General features: G+C 43.3%; 1 protein-coding gene and 1 long non-coding RNA gene across 2 annotated transcripts in view; one reads left to right on the top strand and one right to left on the bottom strand.

Moving 5' to 3' along the window:
* MYO1D (myosin ID) overlaps positions 1-24366 on the top strand; it is a 285824-nt gene that overhangs the window by 236895 nt on the left and 24563 nt on the right. The gene's annotated exons all lie outside the window — the stretch shown is intronic.
* On the bottom strand, positions 10451-23740 carry LOC148756489 (uncharacterized). Its single transcript, XR_016022857.1, has 4 exons — positions 22583-23740; positions 21861-21967; positions 20753-20876; positions 10451-15914 (listed from the first exon to the last, which is right to left on the bottom strand). It is a non-coding gene; the product is annotated as an uncharacterized LOC148756489 (long non-coding RNA).

Here is a 24366-nt window from a genome sequence, read left to right as displayed (position 1 = left end):
AGGGCACTGGCATTGGCGATAGTTTAATTTGGGAGTGTTTTGTGGCTGGTGGGGAGAAAAGAATGGGTGAGGTTGTTGGACTTTTATGTATTGGGGGACACCTGAACATGCTTATAGGCTGAGGAAACAGCAGATAGCCAGGGGAGGAAAGCCTGAACATGTTTATTCAACTCACTCAAGGTATTGAATACCAATAAAGTGCCAGGCTTGATACCAGGAAGTGAGCAAGGCAGACCAAGTTCCTGTGCCAGGGTTTTCCTAGTGGGAATATAGGAGAGGGGGAGAAAGAATAATGGGCTACCATCCAAGAGAAGATGGAACCTTCTGCTGATTGCTGCTTTCTTAGGGATTTTAATGTTAGTCCAGGTCAAACATAATTACGGAGGTAAGACTGCTGAAGAAAAAAACAAACACATGCATTCCAGTGCCTCCTGGACATGGGTGTGTGTGTGTGTGTGTGTGTGTGTGTGTGTGTGTGTGTGTGTGTGTGTGTATCTGCCACATGAAGAAAGAGCAAGAGTAAGGCTGGATATGCCCAATATGTATTTGCCAAAAGCATTTCTCTCTTATGATTCAGAAGAGGTGGTGTTTTCAGGATATAGAAGTGGAACAGAGACAGAAAAAGACGTGGTGGAGTCTCTGTCTAGCCAGTTAGCCTAAGCTTTTCTGGTTTTTTAGTAAGTGACTCATTTCCCTTTTGTGTGGTTTTCTGAACATATTCTACATAAGACTAGCTGTGACATGCAGATGGAAATAAGACACGTGATCTGAGCATGTGCTGCATATTGATTTAATCTACTTCCTAATTATATGAATGTTCATTGTGAGTCCTACAGTTTAGACCATTGCACACACCCCCATCCCCAGAAGTCATGTATTACCAGATATCAGCAACTCCATGTTTAGTTACGGTGAATAAAATATTTTCAGAGTCAGAAACTATAGAAAATCTCATTTGTAATTCTAGATTAATTCTGTTTCACAGATACTAAAAAGAAATGCCTGTGAATTGAATGAAAAGATTATTTCTAAATTACTTTACTTTTATTATTTCTGTTCTTTTTATTGTAGGCTACCCCCAAATACTTTTTATTAATAGAAGTAGGCAGAGTATATTCAAAAGTACCATTTTTAATTACTTAGAAAACAAATCTATAAAGACTGAAAAACACTGGACTCTGAGTTTGTGATCTGCTCTTTTTTAATGATGCAGTATAATAGCGGCCTTACTAATCCTCTGTGATTAACTGTGGAAAATTTTGCTTTAATTTTTGCAACAGGTTAGATCATGAGACAGTGAACACCAAAAAAAAAAAAAAAAAATCACAACTCTGTACTATTGAAAATTTTTTATATTGAATATTGCTTAAATCACTGCTAATGGCTTTAAACATAGTTTTGCTCTCCTGGTCATTGTAAAGAGACTTGACCTAACATATTATAAATATTGAGCTTTAAATTAAATTGTTTATATTTAAGTATGTATTATCACAGAATACTGAGTTAGGCATGCTTCTGTCGATTTGATACTTTTCACAGGGGTTTTGCTCTTTGCATTTTAACTTCACAGTACTACCGTAAGGTAGATGACGGCATTAACAGTATCCTTTGTTTGACAGATAAGGAAAGTGAGGCACTTGGGTTAAAGAGACTTGCTTCAAGTCATACAGATAATAGTATCTGCATATATCACAGATCTTGCCACCAAATAGTTCATAGTCTAAGTCAGGAGCATTTACAAGAGTGTATCTGATTCCTATGAGCAAAAGGAAATTACTTTAACACCACCACACAGAGCTTCATAAAGTTGGAAGGTTAGTGCTGTGTTTTTCCTGTGTGACCCTGCTAACATTTCAGAAGGTGGCCCATGGATCACTGCTCACTGCCCGTTTTTAAATGTTGGTGTTTATATTCGTAACAAACAGTTATGCATTTGTGGAGAGTGTATGTGCATGGGGGATATATATACACATATATATATATATATATACACATATATATATACACACACATATACATATATAGCCAAAAAAATGTATACACATTTTAGGAAAGGAAAAAAACTGTATTAAAATTATAATACTCAATATATACCAATAACAAAAGATGAATACAAGTCACGTTTGACTTCTGCAATTACAACAGGTACTCAAAGTGGTTACCATCAGCATAATTTTAATACAGTTTTTTCCTTCCTTAAATTGTGTATACATTTTTTTGGCACCCTCTGTGTGTGTGTCTGTGTGTGTCTGTGTGTGTGTATTTTAGTGAGATGAATAAAAAAATCAGACATCCCTCATTTGAGTCTCATCCAAAATGGCAGCTTCCGACTAGCCTTGGGGATCAGGTTTCTTTTCTTTCCACGGATAAATGATCATAGAGTCAGTGATCTGCTGAGACCCTCTTATTGAACTCAAATAGATCCTACCCTCGCTCTAACCCCTTCTTGTTAGGCGCCTTTCTCAGTATCCCATCCATACCTGGATATTTTAGGGGACAAACTTTTGACCAGAGCCAAATGTCCTCAGTTTAGGGCTCGGGAGAGACTCCAACAATGATTGCTCTTTCCTCATGTTAGGAACAGACTAAAAGGAGCTTTCAGACGGGGCTGTTCAAATACAGACTGCTCTTAGTAAATTCTCCATCACTGTGGAGATACACAGGCTGAGACCAGACAATCACTTGGGATGTCCTAGGAGTTGGTTGTTTGGAAAAGAGAATCGTGGGAGACTTTTCTTCCTCTGAGCATCTACGAGTCTAAGGCAGCAGCAGTCACCTTTGTGCCTAAGGACACAGGAGGTGTGACGTGGTAACACCTATGCAGGATGGAAAAGTGTGGCATGTACTTAATTTACCTAATTGCTTTGAGCTGTACATTCCTTAACTGTAAAATTGGGATAAAAATACCAGCCTCGTGGGATTTTCATGCAAATTAATTTAAATCATGACACAGAATGTAAAATGCCTAGTACAGTAGCTGTCAGGTACTAAGTAAGTGATGATTATGTTGAGAGTCACTGTTACCAGGCTCCATAACATACACAGAAAAGAATTGGTTGCTGCTTGGGATGAGTTCTCCCTTTTTGTGACTTGGTCAGCCTTCAGTAATGGAGCTCAGCAATAGCCTAGATAATGCAAACACAACTAAGCAAACGTCACTTTGAACTTGCACTTGGGCATTACGGATCTATCCACAAACCATTAGGTTTTATAGGATATGAACTGTAATGGAATTTGGGGTTCCTTTTTGAGGGTGTTTCCTAAAAGGCAAGGAGAACTCATTTTTCCATATGTGGAAACACAAAGATTTGGGGAAACATTTGGTTCTCTTTAAACGGTATCCCTGACAGCTATCCCCCCAAAAAAAATCCTTTGTCTGCTTCTCTAAGAAAGGTTCTGGAAATGAGCCAGCATGTAGGAATTAAAAAGACAACTGGTACAGAACAGAAATATGTGCTAAAAATGCACAAACCAACGGGGACTCGTCTGCAAGCAGAATAGAGGCTCTGTATGGCCCCTGCTTCTGGACTTGCTCAGAGCTGTGATGGCTCTGTGTTATTTGGGGATGACAGTAATTATGGAGCCTGAGTGCTCCACAGCAGAGACAGACAGAGCTCGGAGCAGAGGGATGGTTTCCATGGCAATAGCATCAGGATCTGAATGACTGCCTGTCACAACAAGTTGGTGATTTAATGAGTTCATTACTGAATTCCAAAGGAAAACTGGAGAGTGGATGAGCCACTGTTCCCTCGTCAAAGTGCGTAAATCCGCAGGGGGACAGCCACTTCTATCAGTGCAGTATCAGAATGGATAAGTGCTCAAGGCTCTTACACGGACAGCCTGGGGGCTCCGGGCCAGGTGCATCAAGGGGAGGGAATCCATGACTGAACCTGCAGCCACATGGTATGTGAAGGCCTCAGTGCCTGTTATTCTAGGAGTGTGGGGGAAAATGGCGACATGAGTCGCCATTATAAGCTTGCCCTGTTCACATCTAATGAAAATAATGACCACAGCAGTCTAGCCCAGGGCTTCAGACGCATACTCCCAGTATCCCAAAACCTTTAGGAAACAGCAAAGAAAAGAGAAACAGACCTCAGATTCTTTTAGTGTACAAACAGAAGCAAAGGAAGAAAGCATGTCAACCTACTTCACAGAGACGCCTATTAGGGAACCACAACAACAACAAAAATCTGGATCCCTTCAGAAATCAGGGGTGTCATTCCTATGGGCAGTTGCATACAAAATTTGAGCTGAGGTAATGTATCACAATAAGAATGTATAATAATTAACCTTTCACACCTTGCTGTCTTTGTTAATGAAAATCTACCCTCTGGCTGACAGAGTAGCGTAGCATTAGTCTGATGGATTAGGGGCCAGATAGGGGAAAAATAAGAGAGTGGTCACAATTCTCCAAGAGTGACTTGTTAGTGGGAAGTGGCGTGGTATTCCATTACGCCTAGGTCCCTTTCCCCTGTAGTTCAATAAATAGTTAATCCCTCAAAGGGTTTACAATCTAGTAATGGGGACACATTCAGAAGGAAGCCCAGTAAAGAAAGAGATTGTGCTCCTGGGTTTTGATGACGTGCTGGGCACTACCACGGACCCATGTGCTTTACATACGCTTTTCTCCTTTAACCTTCTAATAACCCCATGAGATGGGTATTGCTCCCATTTTCCAAATGAGGAAACTGAGACCTGGAAAGGCTGTGTCACTTCCCGGAAGTACCCGCGGCTAGTAAGTGGCAGAGTCAGGATTTCAGCTCATTTCTCTCTGACTCCTCGGCCTATGTTCTTATCCACGCTGCCTAAAGACAGGTGCAGACTCAGAGCCATGGGTGTTTGGGGGGAAGAGATCAGAAAGGAGGTGATAACTTGATGGGACCTATAACAGAGAGAGAGAAAGAGAGAGAGAGAGAATGTGCCAATGTTGATCCTTTTCTGTTGTAATAAAGATAAGGAAAAGCAATGGCCTGGCTGGTATGACACACATGAAGAATATGTAATTGCGTCTCATGTTTCTGTATGTGAATGTACTGACGTTCAGAAATGACATCTGGCATGTTTTCCTGGGGTCCCTAAGAGCTACTGGCCTTTGTTTTTCTAACCCTAAGCAATAAAATACACTGGGGACAAGACAAGAAAAGATTGCTGATATTTGCCAAGGGGATTGCCCCAAGATGTGGCCAATAATGAAACTTTTTACCAGCTCCGTCCTGCTCATGTTTGGATATAAGCTTTAAAATACATCTTTAAAATATAAACCTTTAGGGGTGGCTGGTTAGTTCAGTTGGTTAGAGCCTGGTGCTAATAACACCAAGGTTGCTGGTTCGATCCCCACATGGGCCACTGTGAGCTGTGCCCTTCTTAAAAAAATTTATACATACATACATACACACACACACACACACATATATATATGTATATACACATACACATACATACACATACATATGTATGTGTATATATAAAGTTTTATGTATATATATATATATATATATATATATATATATATCTTTAAAAGATATCACTGAAAAGGAAGAAGGAGACTGAACCCAAAAAAGTGTGATTCTATCTGTGCAAAATTATTTGTGTGAGTTAAAAAACTTAGAAAATGAGGTTTATGTCTATAGACTTACAGGGATGACTTTGGAATATTGAAAAAAAAAAACAAAAGTTGCAGAGTAAAAAAATATTTCATTGAGTCGTGTATACAATTTAGACAATGGTGTTTTTTTTAAAAAAAAAAAAAGGTGAGTGTCATATGAAAAACAAGCAAGCCTTTATTGCTTCAATATACATAGGATTATCTATGCATATTAGATTTAGCAAGGTCACCTCTTATGGTTGCGCAGTCTCTCAGCTCACCACTTCACGGGGTGCCTCTCACCTTGACCATACTCATATGAAGGGCACCCCTGGAGTTATGCAGTGTGGCCGCCCTCGTATTTACAATAACTCTAACCAGATAAGCAAATAAACATATCATGGATTATAACCATGGGAGTGGAGCTAAAGATCACTGACTGCGTCTGCTTCTGGCTCTCCAGTTTATCCCACCTGACCTCTGGGTTAGGACACTCGCCACTTGTAAAGTGGGCGTTTCATATAGGCCTCACTGGATTGAGCGCTGTCTGTGCGCGTGATGTGGGGAATATTTCGAAAGTCGTCGTTCCTCCCTGTACCCAGACTCTTGGCCTTCTTTGAGCATTATCTCCTGCAGCGTTTGCAGATGCGTTTTCCATATGCTGCAAGGTGTAAACATCACTCCGCTTTTGCTCTTTAGATGTCCCTTCCCACTAAGTACACATGTCCGAACATGTGCATCAGTAGTGTTAATAAGCTGACTGGGCCACAGCTGAGATAGGGCTTGACCGGTGCCACAGGACAAGCAGTGTGTGTCTCCTCCCGGTCACGCTGTGGGAGGCCGGCAGTGGGCCAGGTCCGCACATGCACACAGTTAAGATAAGGCCCAAAGGAGTCCTGCCAGGCTCCCCAGGCCCAGAGAAACAGGAAAGTTCTTTAGTCTGGATGGGGGGTGGGGGGCGGCGGAAATCGCTTCTTTTCTTTTCCCTAGGGGAGATTTTACTAGACCACTGGCACCGCAAGAATTCTCTGTAGGCCCAGTGGTTATTTAGCACTTGCATTGCTTATTCTTTGTCACTCTGCTAGGCACTGAGCATATAAAGACGAGTCACACATGAGGCAAACAGACAACTGCCATCGAGAATGGTAAGCGCGGTAGGTGAAGCGTGCCGTGGCAGCTGTGGGGTTTCACAGGAGGAACAACTGACCGGTGGGCAGGGCAGGGAAGTCTTCAGAGCTTTCAGGGAAGGTTCCCAGAGGAGATACCGCTGAGGAACACAGAAGGGCATGAAAAGAGGAAGTAGCCAGGTTGAAGGCGGGGGAGAAAGAACAGGTTCCAGTAAAAGCGGGATGTGTTGAAACTGTTTCAGTGGATGCTAAGAATTAAGTAAAGCTGTGTATGGGGTGGGGAGCAGGGCTGTGGAGAAAGACTGCCCTGAAAAGAATGTTAAAGTGATGAAATGTGGCCAAAGATAGGCAAGAGCCAAGCCCTGTAAAGCTTCAAATGCCGGGTAGATAAATAACAGCGTGCTCATGTAGGGTATCTGTGTGTGCCAGGAACTAGGCTGAGCCTTCTTACATGTGTGTTCTTGCTTATCCATCGCACATCCTCTTGGAGCTGAAACTGGACCCCACACTCCTTGATTCTGTAGACTGGACTATCTGCATGTGAAGAGCTTTATTGTGATATAATTCACATTCCATACAACCCACCCATGTAAAGCATACAAGCAATGGTTTTCAGTATATTCAGAGTCGTGCAACCATCACTGCCATCAACTTAGAACCTTTTCACCACTCTAAATAGAAATCCCCTGCCCTTGGGCAGTCACACCCTATCCTATGAACTCCTACACAACTGCTAATCTCCTTTCTGTCACTATAGATTTATCTACTCTGGACATTTCATATCATAGAATCATGTCATATGTAGTCCTCTGTGACTGGCTTCTTTCACTTAGCTGAATGCGCTCAAGGTTCTCCTACGTCGTAGCATGTATCCATACTTCATTCCTTTTTATTGCCAAATAATATTCCATGATATGGATTGTCTGTATTTTGTTTAAGTATTTGTCAGTTGATGAACATTTGGGTTGTGTCTCTGCTTTGGAGGCCATTATGAATAATGCTGCAATGAACATTCATGTATAAGTTTTTATGTGGACTTGTTCTCATTGTTCTTGAGTCTATACCTAGGAGTGGAATTCTTGGCTCAGATGATAAGTGCATGTTCAACTTTTTGAGGAACTGCCAGATTATTCTCCAAAGCAGGCACACCATTTTCTATTTCCACCAGCAATGTAGGAGAGTTCCAGATTCTCTGTTCCTTGCCAATACTTGTTATTATTGTCTTTTTTATTATAGCCATGCTAGTTTGGTATGGAGTGGTATCTCACTGTGGCTTTGATTTGCGTTTCCCTAATGACTAATGATGTATAGCCTCTTTTCATGGGTTAATTGGCTTGTCTTCAAAGAAATGTCTATTTAGATCCTTGGCCAGTTTTTTAATTGTGTTGTCTTTTTATTATTGAGTTCTATGAGTTCTTTGTATATTCTGGATACAAGTTCCTTATCCGATACACGATTTGCAAATTACTTTCTCCCATTCTGCAGGTTATCTTTTCACTTTCTTGATGGTGTCCTGTGAAGCACAAAAGTTTTTCATTTTGAAGTCCATTTTATCTATTTTTATTTTGTTCCTTGTGGTTTGGTGTAGAGATTATATTTTTAACCAGTGCATCATTTGCACTTGATCCTGGAAGTTATGGGTAGACACTGAAAGACTTCAAGTTGTAGAATGACTTAAGATTTGTGGTTTTTTTTTTAATTAAACTATTGCATGGGTAGACTGACAATGGCTCGCAAAGATATATCAATGTCCTAATCCCACAGCCAGTGAATGTTATTTATTTGGGAGGGAAAAAGGGTCTTTGTGGATGTAATTAAATAAAGAGTCTTGAAATTAGGAGATTATCCTGGATTATCCAGGCGACTCCTAAGTACCACCACAAGTGTGCTTATACGAAAAAGGTAGAGGGAGATTTGACACACAGAGAGATGGGATGGAGGAGGAAATTAGAGGGATGTCGCCACCGCAGCTGGAAAAGGCAAAGAATCCTAGAGTTTCTGGCCTCCAGAACTGTGAGAGAATAAATTTCTGTTGTTTTAAGCCACCGAGTTTGTGATAATTTGTTACAGCAGCCACAAGAAACTAATACCATTTGATTTTAAAAATCCAAGAGCAGAAAGGCTTAAAATGTTATGCTGCTGTTTTTTTTAGTTTATCGTGTTTAGACATTACCTATTGACCTTTGACTACAAGAGATGATGGTTTATTTAGCTGCCTTTGGTCACTCCCTCCCTCCCAATTATTGTTAGTTTTTTCATTATTGTTGGTTTACTATTGATTGGTTTTACAACTCAAAATACTGCATCATCAAATCTAAGATGCCATCTATTTTAAGATGCACCATGATTTTATATTCCACTAAGGAAACACAAGAGCTCCAACTATACTTTTAAGGTATCATCAAGCTGTAAGGAGCATCCCAGTTTCAAAGATATTAAAGGTTGAAAAACATGTGAGCTTTAAAATTAGTGAAATACAAAAATATTCATGCTCCATCAACTCCAGACGCTGTCTCTTAACTCACCACTATGTAGAATTAAGATATAACTTTTTAGAATAAAGATATAACTGCTTGAACTTTTGACACCTATACCTTAAGTGTTCATATTTACATTGTTTCACACGTTGATGACCGACTCTAAAGAGGGAAACCAATAACTCGCATATTACTGTAATTTTATAAACATTGTTTCCTTCAGAGACAAGTAGTATACTAGGATTACATTTCCTTCTCTATGGATTGTTTTCTCTATGGACCCCTGTGCTGCTTAGTGAGGAGCCCTCTGTTCAAACTGTTCACTTCATAATTGGAGTTTTAATATGTTGTTTGTCATTGGTGTAGCTCATGCCAATTATACATATCAATTAGACACTAAAAATCAAACATTTATGATACTGGCATTCATAGCTCCGACTCTTTAACATCAGTGTTTCTATAGACCTTCTGGACCTGGGGTCGACAAACTTTTTCTGTAAAGAGCCAGATAGTAAATATTTTAGGCTTTGAGGGCCAGCCTATGATCTCTGTTATAAGTACTCAGCTCTTACATTGTAGCATAAAAGCATCCATTAAACAATATGTAAATGAATGGCTATAGCTGTGTTCCAATAAAACTTTATATGTAAAAGTCATGCCATAAGCCAGATTTGACCCATGGGCCTTAGTTTCCCATCCCCTGATCTAGAAGAATAAATTCTGGGCCTCATATCTTGGATGACAGTCAAGATCTCAATTAGAAAGGTTTTGAATAATCTAAATTTAAATGATTGTTACATGGGTCACACAAGACCAAAATAAACACCTGAAAAATCTAAAATTCTTGAGATGTAGTTAATATGGGTTATCTTAGGAGGGAACAAGTCTGCTGAAGTTGCACTCCTCTTGTACGGTTCTTCATTCCTTGGGTAAATCAAGTAAGACAGAACCGAGAAATGTCTTTCATCCAACCTCACATTTCTGGGTCAAAGGTGGCCTTTCAACTCCAAAAATAGAATTCTTCCCAACCTCCACTTCCTGCTGACAAGAAGTGTGAACCCTTCGATTTCTAACTGTGAAAGGATGCAATTCATGAGACTTTTTTTCAAACCACCAAACTGAAATCCTGGGTAATGAAGCTTAAAGGAGTCAGTAACAATTGCTGGAATATTGCCAGTGTTTAGGGGTGTCAAGTGGAAAATTCTGCAGATGAAACCCAGATCAGATTCCAAGAAACAATTCAAACTTTAAAATGAAATATATATTGCATAATAATACTTTATTATTCATACTATCGTTTTTTTCCAACTTAAATGTAATTCTGAGAAACAAATAAATTAACATTGCCTTTAGAATTATCCATTTGAAAATCTGGGAAATTAAGCCAGCACGTAAGATTCATCACTCATTTAACCCAAACAGCCACATTTATGGTTCATTTTAATACCTAAACCAATAAGAACCCACTCTCTTTATCCAGCTGTAATAATAAAAATCCCTTTAGAGTTTTAAATGACGTGACACAATAGGACTTTTTTCGCTTTCCATCATCAAGACAGGACTGATGGTTTCATGCTGGTTACCTTTCTTCTAGACCTAGGAAATAACGGAGTCTGTAGCCTGGAAGTCAAGTAACTCTTCTCTGCTCCCCTCCTTTCACCATGTTCTGCCTCTCCTGACTTTGCATACACTCTCCTTAGGAATAGAGTTAAGCATAAGAAAGAAATTTGCCTTTCTCCCCTCAAGTTGCTACAGTCTTATTTCTACAGGGAAAACACTTGGAGAGCCTCAAGCTTCTGATCTAAATGTTACTGCATTTTATATAAATATTATATAAGTGCAAGGTACTGTTTCTCTTCAGAGAGATTGAAATATTTGTTGCAAAAAAATATGTTTTCAAACTGTTTGCTTGATTAATTATTTTAACATATGCTTTGCAACAAATGCTGTGTGCTGGGTCATAAAGTGAACACATAATCCGCCATTATACTTCAATGAGCAAAAGATGCTGTGTTGTCAATTGTATGCTTTAAGGTGACATTTTTGTGTCAACTACAAGTTTGTTCTCGTTTTCCCAAAAGTATATCATTCTCTTCTAATGCTACTTCTAGATAAAACCCCCAATTTAATTAAGACGGAAAAGAACCTTTAATGGAAATAGCATACATGCTTGATTCAGCAGGAAACCGCCCCCCCCCCCCATGTAAAATTCTCAGGCGCGCACTAAATGTCTCCTGTTACTTTGCAAGGACTAACGTATCACATATGGCCACTGGATCCAGCTGCATGGACTTAGCTGAATGATTTTCATTTTTCTGGAGAACAGAACATTTGTGTGTTAACTTCCCGTTCTCTGTTCATCGTTGGGCACACAGATTGCCAAGGATGACACCTGTTGTTCCCTGTTGACTGAAACACAGCAGCTGGGGGTTCTGAGCATTGACCAGACTTCGTTCAATTCCATTTCTTCTGGTGGACTTCCAGTTGGTTTAACAATACCAGACTATATGCCCATATCCACAGGAGGGTAAAGAGGAAGGGTAGGGGGTGGGACTTATTCAGGAATGGAAACACACATCCCCAAAATTAGGCATTAATATTAGCCCTAACATGTGTTAATGGAGCATCAGCAGTAACTATCTCCACCCTCTTCAGCTGTTTACTTCAAACGTTGCAACAGATTGTTACAGGACTCCCTGATAAACTTCTTGCCATCATACCAGTTAAGGATTTAAACTTTTCTACAAAGCAGTCCTTCCTGAGAAACAGAATCTTCCCTGTCTACATCAGCCCTCATATTACCTTGCTCAGGCATGGTCTTCTTTTAAAAAACAAAAACAAAAAAAACTATACGTAGTTTTTTTCCCTAATTAGGAAAGTAATTATTGAATGCTCATGGGGAAATGTTGGAAAACAAAAAAGTCTAAAGAAAAACCTTAAAATCACCTAGAATTTTGCCATGCAGAAATAACTACTGTTTTAGTATCTGTGAAGTTGTGATGGAAAGTAAGCTTCATAACTTGATTTTCCCACTTAATATACTACGAGCAATTTCTTATTAATGCAAAACTTTATGCAGTCATTTCAAATTATGTTTTTTGGGCAGTTTGGTAGTTTTTTTCATTGTAATTTGTGCTGTAATGAGCATTCTATGATAAATATTTGTCAGCATTCTAGATTATTTCCTTAGGATAAACTTTGACTAGGGAAGGGGTAAAGAGGAACAGAGTGGCTTAGCAAACAGAAACGCAGTTGTGGAAGCCAGAAAGCGTAGCACATGGAGGAACTGAAAACAGTTGGAGTGGGGCTGGAGCCAGGAAAGCAGGGAGGGAGGGAGAAGGACGGGAGCTGGACAGGTAAGCAGATCACAGAGACACCAGAAAGAATCCGGACTTTTTCCTAAAGGAAGGCTTCAAGCAAGCGATCACATTTGTAACTTACATATTTATATTTTACTGAGATCATTCTGGTTGCAGCTTGAAGAGTGGACGGGAGGCTGGGAGACCGAAGAGGAGCTGTTACAGTGACGTAGGTGAGATAGGATGGAAGTCTGACTAGCGAGGTGGCGGTAAGGATGAAGGGAGAGAAGAGGGATTCGGAAGAGACTTAGAAGGTAAAATCCACCAGACTTGCTGCTGGATCGCTGTGGAGTAAGACAGGGAAGGTGGAGTCAAGGAGGACACACCAGCTTCTGGCCTGAGCAGTTGGGTGGGTGGGTGGGTGGGCAGTAAAGCCAACTGCCTCCCATCCAAGCAGAGATAGATGTCCAGGAGTCGTTTGAATCGAAGGTTTGGGGTTCACATGGACTAGAGGCATGGATTTGGGAGTTATCAGCAGATTAAAAATAACCTGAAGCCATAGAGGTAAAGGGAAGAGGAGGAGACAAGACGCATGGTGAAAAAGCAGGAAGAGAAGAGCGTGCTGTACGTGGAAGCCACGTGACAGGGTGTCCCTAAGGCCATGTCAGGTGCTTCTGGCAGAGCAAGGAACAGGACCAAAGGCAAGACACCAATTGTTGGCTGAATCCATTGACTTGGAAAACCCAGGGAAGCCGGTGCAGTAATGAAGACTGGCTTCTTAGAGAGGATATAGCTCATTCATTTTGTAACCACCAGGCAATGTAACCTTAGTGGAGCTAAAGCTAAATAAAATTGTTTTACTCCTAATAATGGGGGTGGAAGCCTCAGCTCCGCTGTGGCTAAATGGTCATACCCATCTCTATGCACTCTTAAGACCTACACTGACTTTTTAGTGAGATTCTACCTAACACTGGGTCTCATCAACTTTTAATATCCCCCCATGTATGCTTCTTAGAGTGATCCAAATACCCAACTACGGGCACCTCTTTTAAGGCCATGGGTCGTCATGAGATGCTGGCACTACACTGTTCCATCTGCTATAATCTCTTAATTTCTGAATTCGTATCATCGAGTAGGCCCCATCGGTAGCAGATATAAACTTGTGTGGAGTTTCACAAGAAGGCAGATCATCTCTGGTTGAAAGATAAGAGAAAGATGGAGCTCAGAAAAGGATGCCCAGAAGGATTCACATTTTTATCATTCCTTTGTCGCTGATACTTTTCCGGGGCCATTTGTCAGCCTTCCACACTACCCCTCCCCAGAATTCCCACACACATACCCTCAAGTTCTACGTCAGGGTTAGTTCCCCTCCCTTTGGACTTCCGGAATCTGAGGAGACCTGCACTGAACTGGTGCCACCTTCTTACTCTCTGCCACCTGTGGTGGTCATAAGGGTCTTGGTGTCCTGCCACCAGCCCTCCAAAGGGCACTGGAGGTTAGACTCTCTGATCAGGCTGCCTTCTTCCCCAAAACCATTGGTCTGGCGCGACAGGAAAGGTGCAAGGCTTACGTGCGGTAGATCCCAAACAGGCCAACTTGGTGGCCCTAAGAATCAAATTGTTTTGCTTTTGCTTCGCTTTGACTGGTGCAGACAGTGTCTTGCCTCTGCCGTTCTGTCAGGCTGTCTCTGGAATGTAAAATCAGTGAGGCCAGCAAGCAGATCTTTGGAGTATAGTCCACTGAGCCTGGCAGCATCTCAGCAGACTAGACACACCGTTAGCATGTGTCTCCGTGTGCACCCACACCCCTCGGACAGCCACGTGGACCCCCCCTACTGTGGCTAGCTGCCACCTGCCAGCACCCAGGATGGGTTTGGCAGCACCCAGCACTACTTCAGATGCCATCGCTGTCATTCCGAAGCCCTCTGTTTGGATGTAGACCTTGTGTCTGTGGCCTTTTTTAAAGCAAAAAGTTGAATCCTGTGCCAAACGCGGTGTTACAGTTAGAAGAGGCATGTGTTTGCCTGCCTCCATGTTTGCCACTACTTAAGATACCACTTGATGGTGAGGGCCAGGAAAAGACACCCATGGTGAAAAGTAGTATGAAAAGTAGTCTTATGAACATAGTTGTAGAGAAACCAGCAGTGGTGCTGTATGTAACTGCTGATAATGGCAGCTGCCGGCACTGGCTCCTATCTGCTTAAAGCAGAAGGTTGGGGGTGGGGAAAGGGGACATTAGTGGAAACTGCATGTAACTGAAAATTTCCTCTCTACTGTAAGAAGAATTCTCTTGAAAGGAAATGAAAAACAGTTCCAGATGGTCAGTGGAAGATTTTTGTTGGTTGGAAATGCTATCTCCTTGTCAAGAATAATTATGCCTTGAAAATAAGGGTCCAGACTTACCAGCCCACAAAAAAAAGAAGACGTCATGAAGGAAAATGACCAGGATACAGATGAACGTCTCTGGTTCTTTTCAGTTCTCCAGTCAAATTATTCACTTTTCATTTGTGTGTTTATCTTAGACACAGACACTGACTAGGAGTCTATAGTGTCACATTTTCACACCTCTATGTGCAATTGAAGATTTTTCAAACTCAAAAGTAATGAAGGACTTGACTGGAATAGATACTGTGATAAAATAGAAGGCTTAGTGAGGTGATTTGAGGAACACAGAGTTTGATACAGTCTGAAAACTATATAGGAGGCAAAAAAAAAAAAAATGGAACGAGTTCTTGGTGAGTCTGGAACATTATTCAGCAAATATTCATAGAGCACCTACTATGTGCTGGGCCAGACACTGGGCTAAGGAAGTGGAGATACAACAGTGAACAAGACCCCAACCTTGGACCAAGAGTCTTCCAGGTGGGAGCAGTACATGCAAAAGGCCTGAAGGCTAAAACATCAGGGAGATGGGTGGGGTGGGGGTGGGGGGGTGAACCAAGAGACTCATAGCTGAATGACCTAGAGAGAAAGGCAAGTAAGCGAGTGTGGAGGAGAGAAAAGAGGGCGAGAGAGCAGGAAGAAGCCTCTGGGCTAGTCCACGTTTTCCCCCGGCTGAGTAACCCACCTCCTGTACATTTCAGCTGTGGTCACTGAAGGTAGGCTTCCAGCAGGCCAGCAAGCGGCCTCATCCTGTCCTTTCTGTTTTCCTCCGGAGACTCCAGGAAACAGTAGCACTCTTCCTCAAATTGGAAAACGGGGGGAGGGTCTTAAGGAAGCTTCCAGGATCAGAGCCAGCTGTCCCTGGTAGTTCTGATATCAGAACCTGACAGTTCTGGGGATGAGATATTTGGGTCCCGAATGTTGAAAGCTTCCTTTCTAGCAGGATTCTGGATTCACCCCCAAACTGGATGGAGCAGGTTCTCAGATGCACACCTCTGACGTTACACCTTAGACTCCAAGGGGGAGGAAAAAGTTCTTGAGATCTCCTGAAAAAAATACAAGGAATTTTAGAAATCACCTGACGAGAAATGTCAAGTAATACTGACTAGAAATCAAACGCCAGCAGCTGCTTCCCACAGCTGTGTGCCATGTGGTAACTACACTTGAACAGTTAAAGTAAATGAGGCTAAAAATATCCAGGAATGTAAAACTCTTCAGGAGTCAAGTCTCTAAATGAGATAGCCACAGAAATCCACACCAGGAAGGAGAAGGAGAGAGAGAGGGGAGGTTTGTCTTCGGGCCATTGGATCAGTGGTCAGACCAGTATTATCTAGAGGCGGAGTCTGTAGTTTCCCGTTCATATTAATTGATTGAAACTCATGATGCCCATTTTACAGATGGTGAAAAAAGCATGTTGGCACCTGAAATCTTTCAGACTGAGAATTCCTAATCTCAGCTATAATCTAAGCCCAGTTGATTTTCTAAGGATAACCCAAGTAATGAAATGTAGAAATAAGTAATTTCTTCATTGTTTCCATCGTATGCCCGAGCCCATTGGTGTGGCAAGAGTTTGTGACACTCTGCTAAGAAGCAACCCTTTTTTTTAGTTGTGAAACTGAGACTGGGACTTTCACACCAATAAAGGAAAAAAGTACATTGGTATCAGAAGGAAGCATGCTCCATCAAAGACAAAAGAAAAAAGGATGCTTCTTTTTTTATTGTGGGAAATTCAGAAAGATATATATACTCATTTAGCCCCCAAAGAAAATAGACATGCTTTTCCATGCGTAGAAAAGCATCGAGTATTTTTTACTGCATTCTTCTAGTAAGAAGAACTAATTTATCCCTGGTTATAGTAACTCTGTAGCAATCATAATAATAGTAAATGCTTATTAAGCACTTAAGCTCCAGACACTGCTGACAAAGCGTTTTTGCCATGGATCGTGATTTTTTGAGCTTCACAAAATCTGTATGAGGGTGATACTACTATTATCCACATTTCATGACTGAGGGAACTGAGGCTTGGAGAGGTTTAGAGTCTGTGGAGAAGTCAGGATTTTCCCCAACCATTCTTACTCCAGAAGTGGCACTCTCCGTGGGAAACTGTCTCAGGTTCATTGTTTTGTCACAAAGACTAATTGGACTGATTTTTAGAGTCTTCTGTGTTTCCTGTGGAGAGTTTTTCTGTTTTTCATTTGCATGTTGCGCTTTCATTATTGGCGGTATTTGGTACTTCCCTTTTCTTTCCTCTCATAACCTAGATGAATGGACCCTGCATCGGAAATCTGAAGTCTAGGTGACAGTTTCACTTCTGCCACTAACTACCTAAGTGATCTTGCATAATTCACAACCTCTTTGGGCCTGGCTCCTTACCTGTAAAATGCACTGTAAAATGCAGTGGTCGGATTATAACTGAAGGTCCACTCCTGTGCTGAATACTCTTTTCTCTCTCCTCTCCTCTCCTGTCCTCCCATCTCTTTTCCTCCCTTCTCTTCCTGGCCACTAGCAGGCCCTCGGGCCCTCCCTCCTCTGTGGCGCGAGTCCCTTTTCTGACATGTGGCTGGCAGCAAAGGGAAGTGGTGTGAGCATGCACTGTTGACTGAGAAGCTTGGGGACACGAGACAGTGAGGACGTGGACAAGCAGTGTGACGGGGCTCCGTGGAACACACAGGTGGAGCCAGCCCTCCTCAAAAGTGCAGCATAAATCAGTCTTGGCTTCTCTGTCCCTGCTGATTTCTCCTTGGGCTCCCTGTCACTAGGGTCCTTATACTGCCCCTTAGCGTCCCAACCACACCCCCTCTGTAGCAGGTCATCCCACCCTCCTCCTTCCCCATCTCAGCATGGCATCTTACTGGCTCTGTGTCCCATTCCGTCAGGACTCCGCTGCCTGTGTAGGAAACAGTATGTCTCACCTTCCTAATACGTTCACCAAGTATCCCCTCCAAGCACTATCATGCTGTAACTCGTCCTAAATCAACATCTAAAAATTAAGAAGGCCTTCAAGAAACTAGGGTCGTTTAGGACAGAATTCTCTCATTCTGACGGGGAATCTTTTTGGTTTAAAGGCTTTTCAATCCTGAGTTCAAGGGTTCCCACTCATGATCAGGAGACAGTATCAGACTGGCAGTGGGGAAATGGGAGTCCGGATGGTGAGGTGGGGTGAGATCCGTGAACACGAATATTCGTTGTGTCTCAGGGAAACTTAAGTTTGTGTAATCCAGGTTGGCTGGTTAATGTTCCATGGACCATATCTCACCAAATGTTTTCCCAAGTCACTTTAAATTACCGGTCATTAATTTCACTAGTATCTATATTTAAATGCTCCTTAAAGCTCTGGTTACTAAACATAGGAGAAACTTGTATGAGGCAGTGAAAATTCTTCTTACTGTCACTTCCTCGGCGTTCTTTTCAGTGTGTTCATGATTGTGTGGGAATTTGTGGGCCTTTATCACACACAGTTAGCATCTAAAGGAAGACGGCTTTAATATTCACTATCAGAACACCATTTTAGACTACAGAAATGATATTCACCGTTGGGCCTTCTCATCCCTATTTTAGGTGTGTTTCTAAGGAGTAGGTTGGTTGACATGGTTTAGGAGAACTTCACTGTCAGAATGCAGTCACACTACAGGGAGGCACCAGCCATCTGTCCCTCAGGGAGAGGTCTTTAGGAAATAAATAGACAGGCTTCTAGCCAGAATGTTTTAGCTGTTTCCCTGCTTAAAGCAGAACTCCATTCCAGTTCTAGAATTCTCAGCTTCCAGAACTGAGGTTTGGTCTTTTCGGAAAAAACTATTGAAAGTGTGTTGTCTTTACAACCAAGGGGCAAATTCCCTGCCCAGTGTTCTCAGCATCAGTGGTCCTTCCTTTCCCTATTCATCTACCGGCTGACAGTCCACCTGCAAGGAAGATGAATTTTGCCAGTCATCTTTGAATATGGGAAGGTTAGAATTCCGGAATGCAAGAATCCTAGCAGTTGGCCTATTATTTTTATTCGTAGTTCGTCTGTCACTGATTGTGGCAAGATCGATTGAAAAGCATCCTTCCTCCCTACCCTGGCAGACCAGAGTGGCTACCAAGATCATCCTGGAGCACTTAGGACCCTCAGAATGGAGACAGGCCTGTCTAGATAAAGAAACCAAATTCAGCTGGTCAGGAAACGGCACTCCAGTCAGATGTGGTGCCCTCTGACTCCTGGGAATCCCGCAGCTCTCCGAGACATCTGAGAGCAGAGCAGGCGGGAGCCAGCTCCTGCCAGCCCACGGCGCTCTGTCACACGCCTATTATTCATCAATGTGCCTCTTCATTATCTTACGAAGTAGGATGTTCCTGACCCAGGGCAAGATGTGTCATAAAGGGGAGACTTCACCTGTGGGATAAAAAGGCGTTATGTTCCTGCCCACATTTTACTATTCGCTGAGTTTTCAAAAACTTCCCAACCACACCCTTTGGTCTTTGACTTCATGGCAAGGCATCCAAGCTAACAGGATGTTTCTGGGCTTGGTCCCTATTGCATTCAAGAGATTGACCTTGGGAAGTCCTTGCAGACTTCACTTGTGTACAGCAGCCAGGTCATTCCCCTCACCGAGTGTGTGCTGCTGTGGGCTCAGCAGTTACAGAGATCATTTAGACTGGCGGCCACCCTCAGAGAGTGTAATTTCATGAGCTTCTCCCTGTTTATGCTGAAATACAGTTAGAGAGATAATACCATGAGGTTGGGCTTCAAGTACAAAAGAGAGAGAGAGAGAGAGAGAGAAGAAAAGGAAGACAGATTGATTTTCTTTTTCTAGAGCAGGAATCCAAGCAGGAAGACGGTCACGTGGGGCAGACTGCCGCCGGGTGGTTCCCGTGGGCCTGTCCTCAGGGTTTCCACTAATCCTCTTTCACACGTCTGCAGGAGTAGCCCTTTCGCCTCCATTTCCGTTTAACTGCTTCTGGCTGATATGGATCCCTGATTTAAAAAAGAAGGAAAGCCTGCTACTTCCCCCCAAATAGTCCATTTCTTGATGTTTTTATCGTAAACCAATCAGCTGACCCGAACCCCTAGCCCCTTCCCTTCCAGCAGCCCGTGAGCCGATCAATATGCCGGCAGACGATCGAAGCCCCAAAGCATCACCTTCTCGGGAAAGACAAACAAAAACGGCCGGAAGGAGGGAGGGCGGATTGGGAGTGGGGGGCACTATAAATGATGCATAAAACTCCGATCTAAACCGAGCCAGCCGTGCCCGGCCCCCTCGATGGGCGTGCGTGTGTTTGAGCGCACATTTCCCACCCGCGGCCCGCAGCACCCCCGCTCCGGCCGCCGGCGGCGGTGGCGGCGGCGGCGGCGGCATTTTAATGTCAGATGGAATCGCTAATGCGCGCGTTGCCATGGCGACCACGAGAGCGGTGGCGCTAAAAGCGGCAGCCTTTGCCGGGGCACCGCCTCCCCCGCCACAGCCCACCCTGGGCGGGTACAGATTTTCTTTGTCTCGCTCGCTCTCCTGGTTCTCCCTCCCGCCCCTTCCTTTCCTTTCCTTTGTCGCCACGCGCCCCCCACCCCCCTGCCTTGTTCCCAGGGCAGCAGCCCTTTCCAAGCTGCTGAAGGTCGTGAACCCCTGGGGGTGCCCAGAACCCAGGCTGGCTGGATGGCACCGGGCAGGGGTAAGGATTCCTCCCAGGCAGCAGCTTTACAGCGGCCCCGCCCACTTGTTATTGACAGCTGTCTGTCAAAAAGGATTAAGAGAACGGGAACTGTTGTTCCGTCACCTGGGGTCCGCCCCTTAGCTCGCGGCGTCTCTCCGGCTGTGGCCCAGCCAGAGTCCCCCTGGTGGGAGGGGCCGCCCATCCTGCCCACCGCTGCTCCCCGCAGTGTGACGCGGGGCTGTAAGTCATGGACACTCACCTCCTCTGGGCTCAGACAACTCGTCCCCTACAGGCGTTCCTTGTCTAGATGGGAGAGCTGCCCCCAGGTCCGAGTTCCCAGCGCTTCCAGGGCTTGAACTCTTTTGACTGGGGGTGGGAGGTTGCTGTGAAAGCGAAATGTGCTGCTGTTAGTATTCCCTGTAAGCTGCTAATGGGGGGTGCTAGGGCCCCAGGAATAACCCACAACCCTTGTTATCCAGCTTTGTCCTGGGGCAACATCGCAGCTCTAAGGGCACTGGCTTAAAATGTCAGATTGGCTCATATTCTACATGATGCCCATCTGGAAAAAAAACACACAAAAAGAACACAGATTTGTGCCACTCTTTTAGAGTGTCCATTAAAAAGGTACACCATGATCTAATTAGATTTTTTTTTTTTAATTTTGTGGAAACCAACTGTGTCCAACAACAGTATGTTTTAGAATGAACCTCTTCTATGTTCGGAAGGTCACACCTCATATTTAAGTGATGAAACACTGATTAACAGCCAGAAACTTAGGATCACTCTTGTCACGGTCATGAGCCAGTGGCTCTCCAGGATCGTCTTCCATAACAAACATGTTCCCATCACTATCATTTCTACGTCAGAAGTGAAAGCTATTCCTTTAAGATGGTTAAAGGCTGAGGTTTTAGCTTTAAAGCCACACCCCTAATAAATATACATGCACACGCATATACAGGCTACATACATATGTGTGTGTCTCTGTATTAGCTGTACAGAACCCTGTTCGCGTACAACAGTGTCTGGACTGATACACAGTAGGTAGAACTGTGGTTGCTTGTAGGGCAGGGACCTGAGAAGCCAGAGGATAGGGTGGAAGGAAAGCATACTTTGCCTATACACGTATATTCTCTGGTACCTGTGAATATTATACCATGTGCAGTTATTATTCACTTTTTTAAATAAAAGGTAATATTAAAATTTGATATCACTTCCTCAAGAAAGTGTTCCCCAATGTCCCAGGAGTATAAAGAAAAAGACTAGATTAGGTCCCCACCATGTGACTCCATGGCATTCTGTACGTGTTATGTTCAGAGCTCTTCACAGGCTTATGGTTGAACAGTGATGAGTGTGTAACCCATGTTTACCTAAGTCTCCACAGCAGACTTTAAGCTCCATGAGGGCAGAAGCAGGACCTGTCTTATATGCCTCTGTATCTTCAAGGGCCAGCACATGGTCTGATCCCACGACATCTCTGTTGAATAAAGAGATGAGAGGTGGACAAGAAGAGGGTGCTTACAGAGTGATGGGGCGGGGGTGCTGTCTGAAGGGTGAGCAAGGGGGCCAGACGGGGTTCCCATCTCCACGGGCCTCCTCTGAGCTTAGTGACCCTCTAGGGGCTCAGCCCCTGCTGTACAAAATACTTCTAAAAAGTTGCTGCAAATAATTCTTATGTAACTATTCACTCGTATATATTTATCATTCATCTTCATAAAAAGTTGGATTAATCAGTTAAATTGTATATAAAGGGAACGCTATCATTTGCCAAGCCACTTCCCACGCTGATGATTGGAGCACTTATCTGAGGCAAAGCAAGGCAGCGCCTCTTCCTGGGAAGGTGATGCTCTGATGCTTTGCAGCAGGCCATGCACAGACAGGAAAACCAACTGGGGCTTTAAAAAACCCGCGTCCAAGAGCCCACACACAGACCAGTCGACTCAGAGTCCCTAGAAGTGGGGCCTGACCACTACTGGGGCCACTGTTTCTCAGCTGCTTCTCTAATAATCTTGATGTACAATCAAGGTTGAGAATCATTGCTCTATGGGCTCCAGATATGGAGACAAGAGGATGTGGGGACACTTGTAGTCACCAAACGCAGACATTGGATTTCAGCTGTAGAGCCGATGGTAATATGCTTCAAGCTAGACAAAGCGATTACTTGCTTCAGCCCACTTCAGATCGTTTCGGCACTACTCATCGATCCTCTCTGTGCCTTAAAAAGCCTGCGGGTCTTCTCCTTTCCTATGACAGTCGTTTAAAACAAATACGTAACTGTCTAATCAGGGCACGAACCATTTTTCAGACTTACCCAGGCAGCAGTGACCTAAATATTACTCAGGGTGTCTGACTTCCAGTCCCAGAGGAAGAGTATATTTGGTTTGATTGTTTTCATGCTAATGAAGTGGAGCCAGTAATTCTAGGTCCCCATCGGGATGGTTGAATCATTGGATGCTATGAGTTAGTTCTTTAGAAAGAAAGCAGTGGTGTAGTTATTACGGAATTACTCACTCTTCAAGAATCACTTATGTACTCAGTCTAATTTGTTGTTCCACTTTTATAATTGATGTGAGATAAAACGAGCAGAAACTGGAGGGATTGGTGGAAGTGGCCCAGCCCATCTATGCCAGCCAGGTATAAAGAGGAAATCTTTGGAAAATGTGACTAACCCATTTATGAGCCAAGGGGTGTAGCGGCCAATTGTGTTGCTCTCTCTCCCAAGTAACCCTGCAGGCAGTAAATAAGGTCTGTATTAGAAGCCACTAAAGCTGTAAACACACACAGCAGGGAAATCTGCCAAAACTGCCCACCACGATATCAGATGCAATTGACTTTCTACTAGAAGTGTATCTGCACTCAAGGTCAAGGCAAATTTGTCATGAAGCCACATGGGGACACTTCCCATCAAAATCTCTTAAGAGAGTGGGGGCAGGGAAATAAAGTTTCCTCTTGGGCTCTTAAATCAATTGAGCGATCACAGATAGAACAGGACCTCTTCATGGCAGGCAGGAAAAGCACAAGTATAGCCTGAGAGAACCCACACTCTCGCTTCCAGCCAGCAAGCTCCAGCCTGAATTCAAACAACCCATTTCTGGGAACTTAAAATAAAAAATAAGAGAGCAGTTGAAGGGACTGGAGCCCCCACGGGGTCTTTGATGTGTCTTCCAGCAGCAGCGGCGTGGTGCATGGTTTCTGTGATGTGGGATTCCTGGGCCACCACCACTGGTTCCTCTCTCATTTTAGGGCCAGAAATAGATGCCCCATCCCAGGAAAAGGCAAATAAGGCTGCATGGAATGTTTCATCTGTTAGAATATTGTTCTGTGCCGCCTGACGAGATTACCAAGTTCTCAGTTCTCTGGAGCAGTGGCATTGAGTAAGAGTCAGAAAATTGATGCATTATGTACTCGCTTAAAATAGCAAATGCAGAATAGAAAAAGCAGAGCTGCTAAGAAGGACGCAGAACATATTGATATAAAGGCCTGCTTTGCCTCCGCTATTATCAGTATGAAAGGGTGTGTCGGCGTGGGGGGTAGATTCCCCTTCAGAAAGCATCCGTGTGCTGAAGGCCTCTGTATCACAAGGAGACAAGGGTACATTTTTTAGCTAACATAACTCAGTGCAAATCCTTCTGTTCTCAAACAGGTGGGAGAACGTGGGCAATTTGTTTCTTTCCTTCTCAGTGTTCTGGAGTTGCTGTATGAGGTAGTGCCTTCTGTTTTAACCTCTTTGAATTCCCCTAAGAACAAAAATCCCCACTTACTTGCTCCCTCATCAAATATTCTTCACCATGGGTTACAGTTGCCTGGATGGACAGCAAGGTTTAGTGAGAGTGAGGCGGAAAATGTATCAAAAGAACACTGTCATCAGTCCCCAAG

The sequence above is a fragment of the Rhinolophus sinicus genome, chromosome 12 (genome assembly GCF_057876585.1).
Source record: "Rhinolophus sinicus isolate RSI-liver-muscle chromosome 12, RSI-T2T, whole genome shotgun sequence".
NCBI lineage: Eukaryota > Metazoa > Chordata > Mammalia > Chiroptera > Rhinolophidae > Rhinolophus > Rhinolophus sinicus.
Note: the sequence above shows the minus strand (reverse complement) of the source record. Positions and strands in the feature narration are given on the sequence as shown.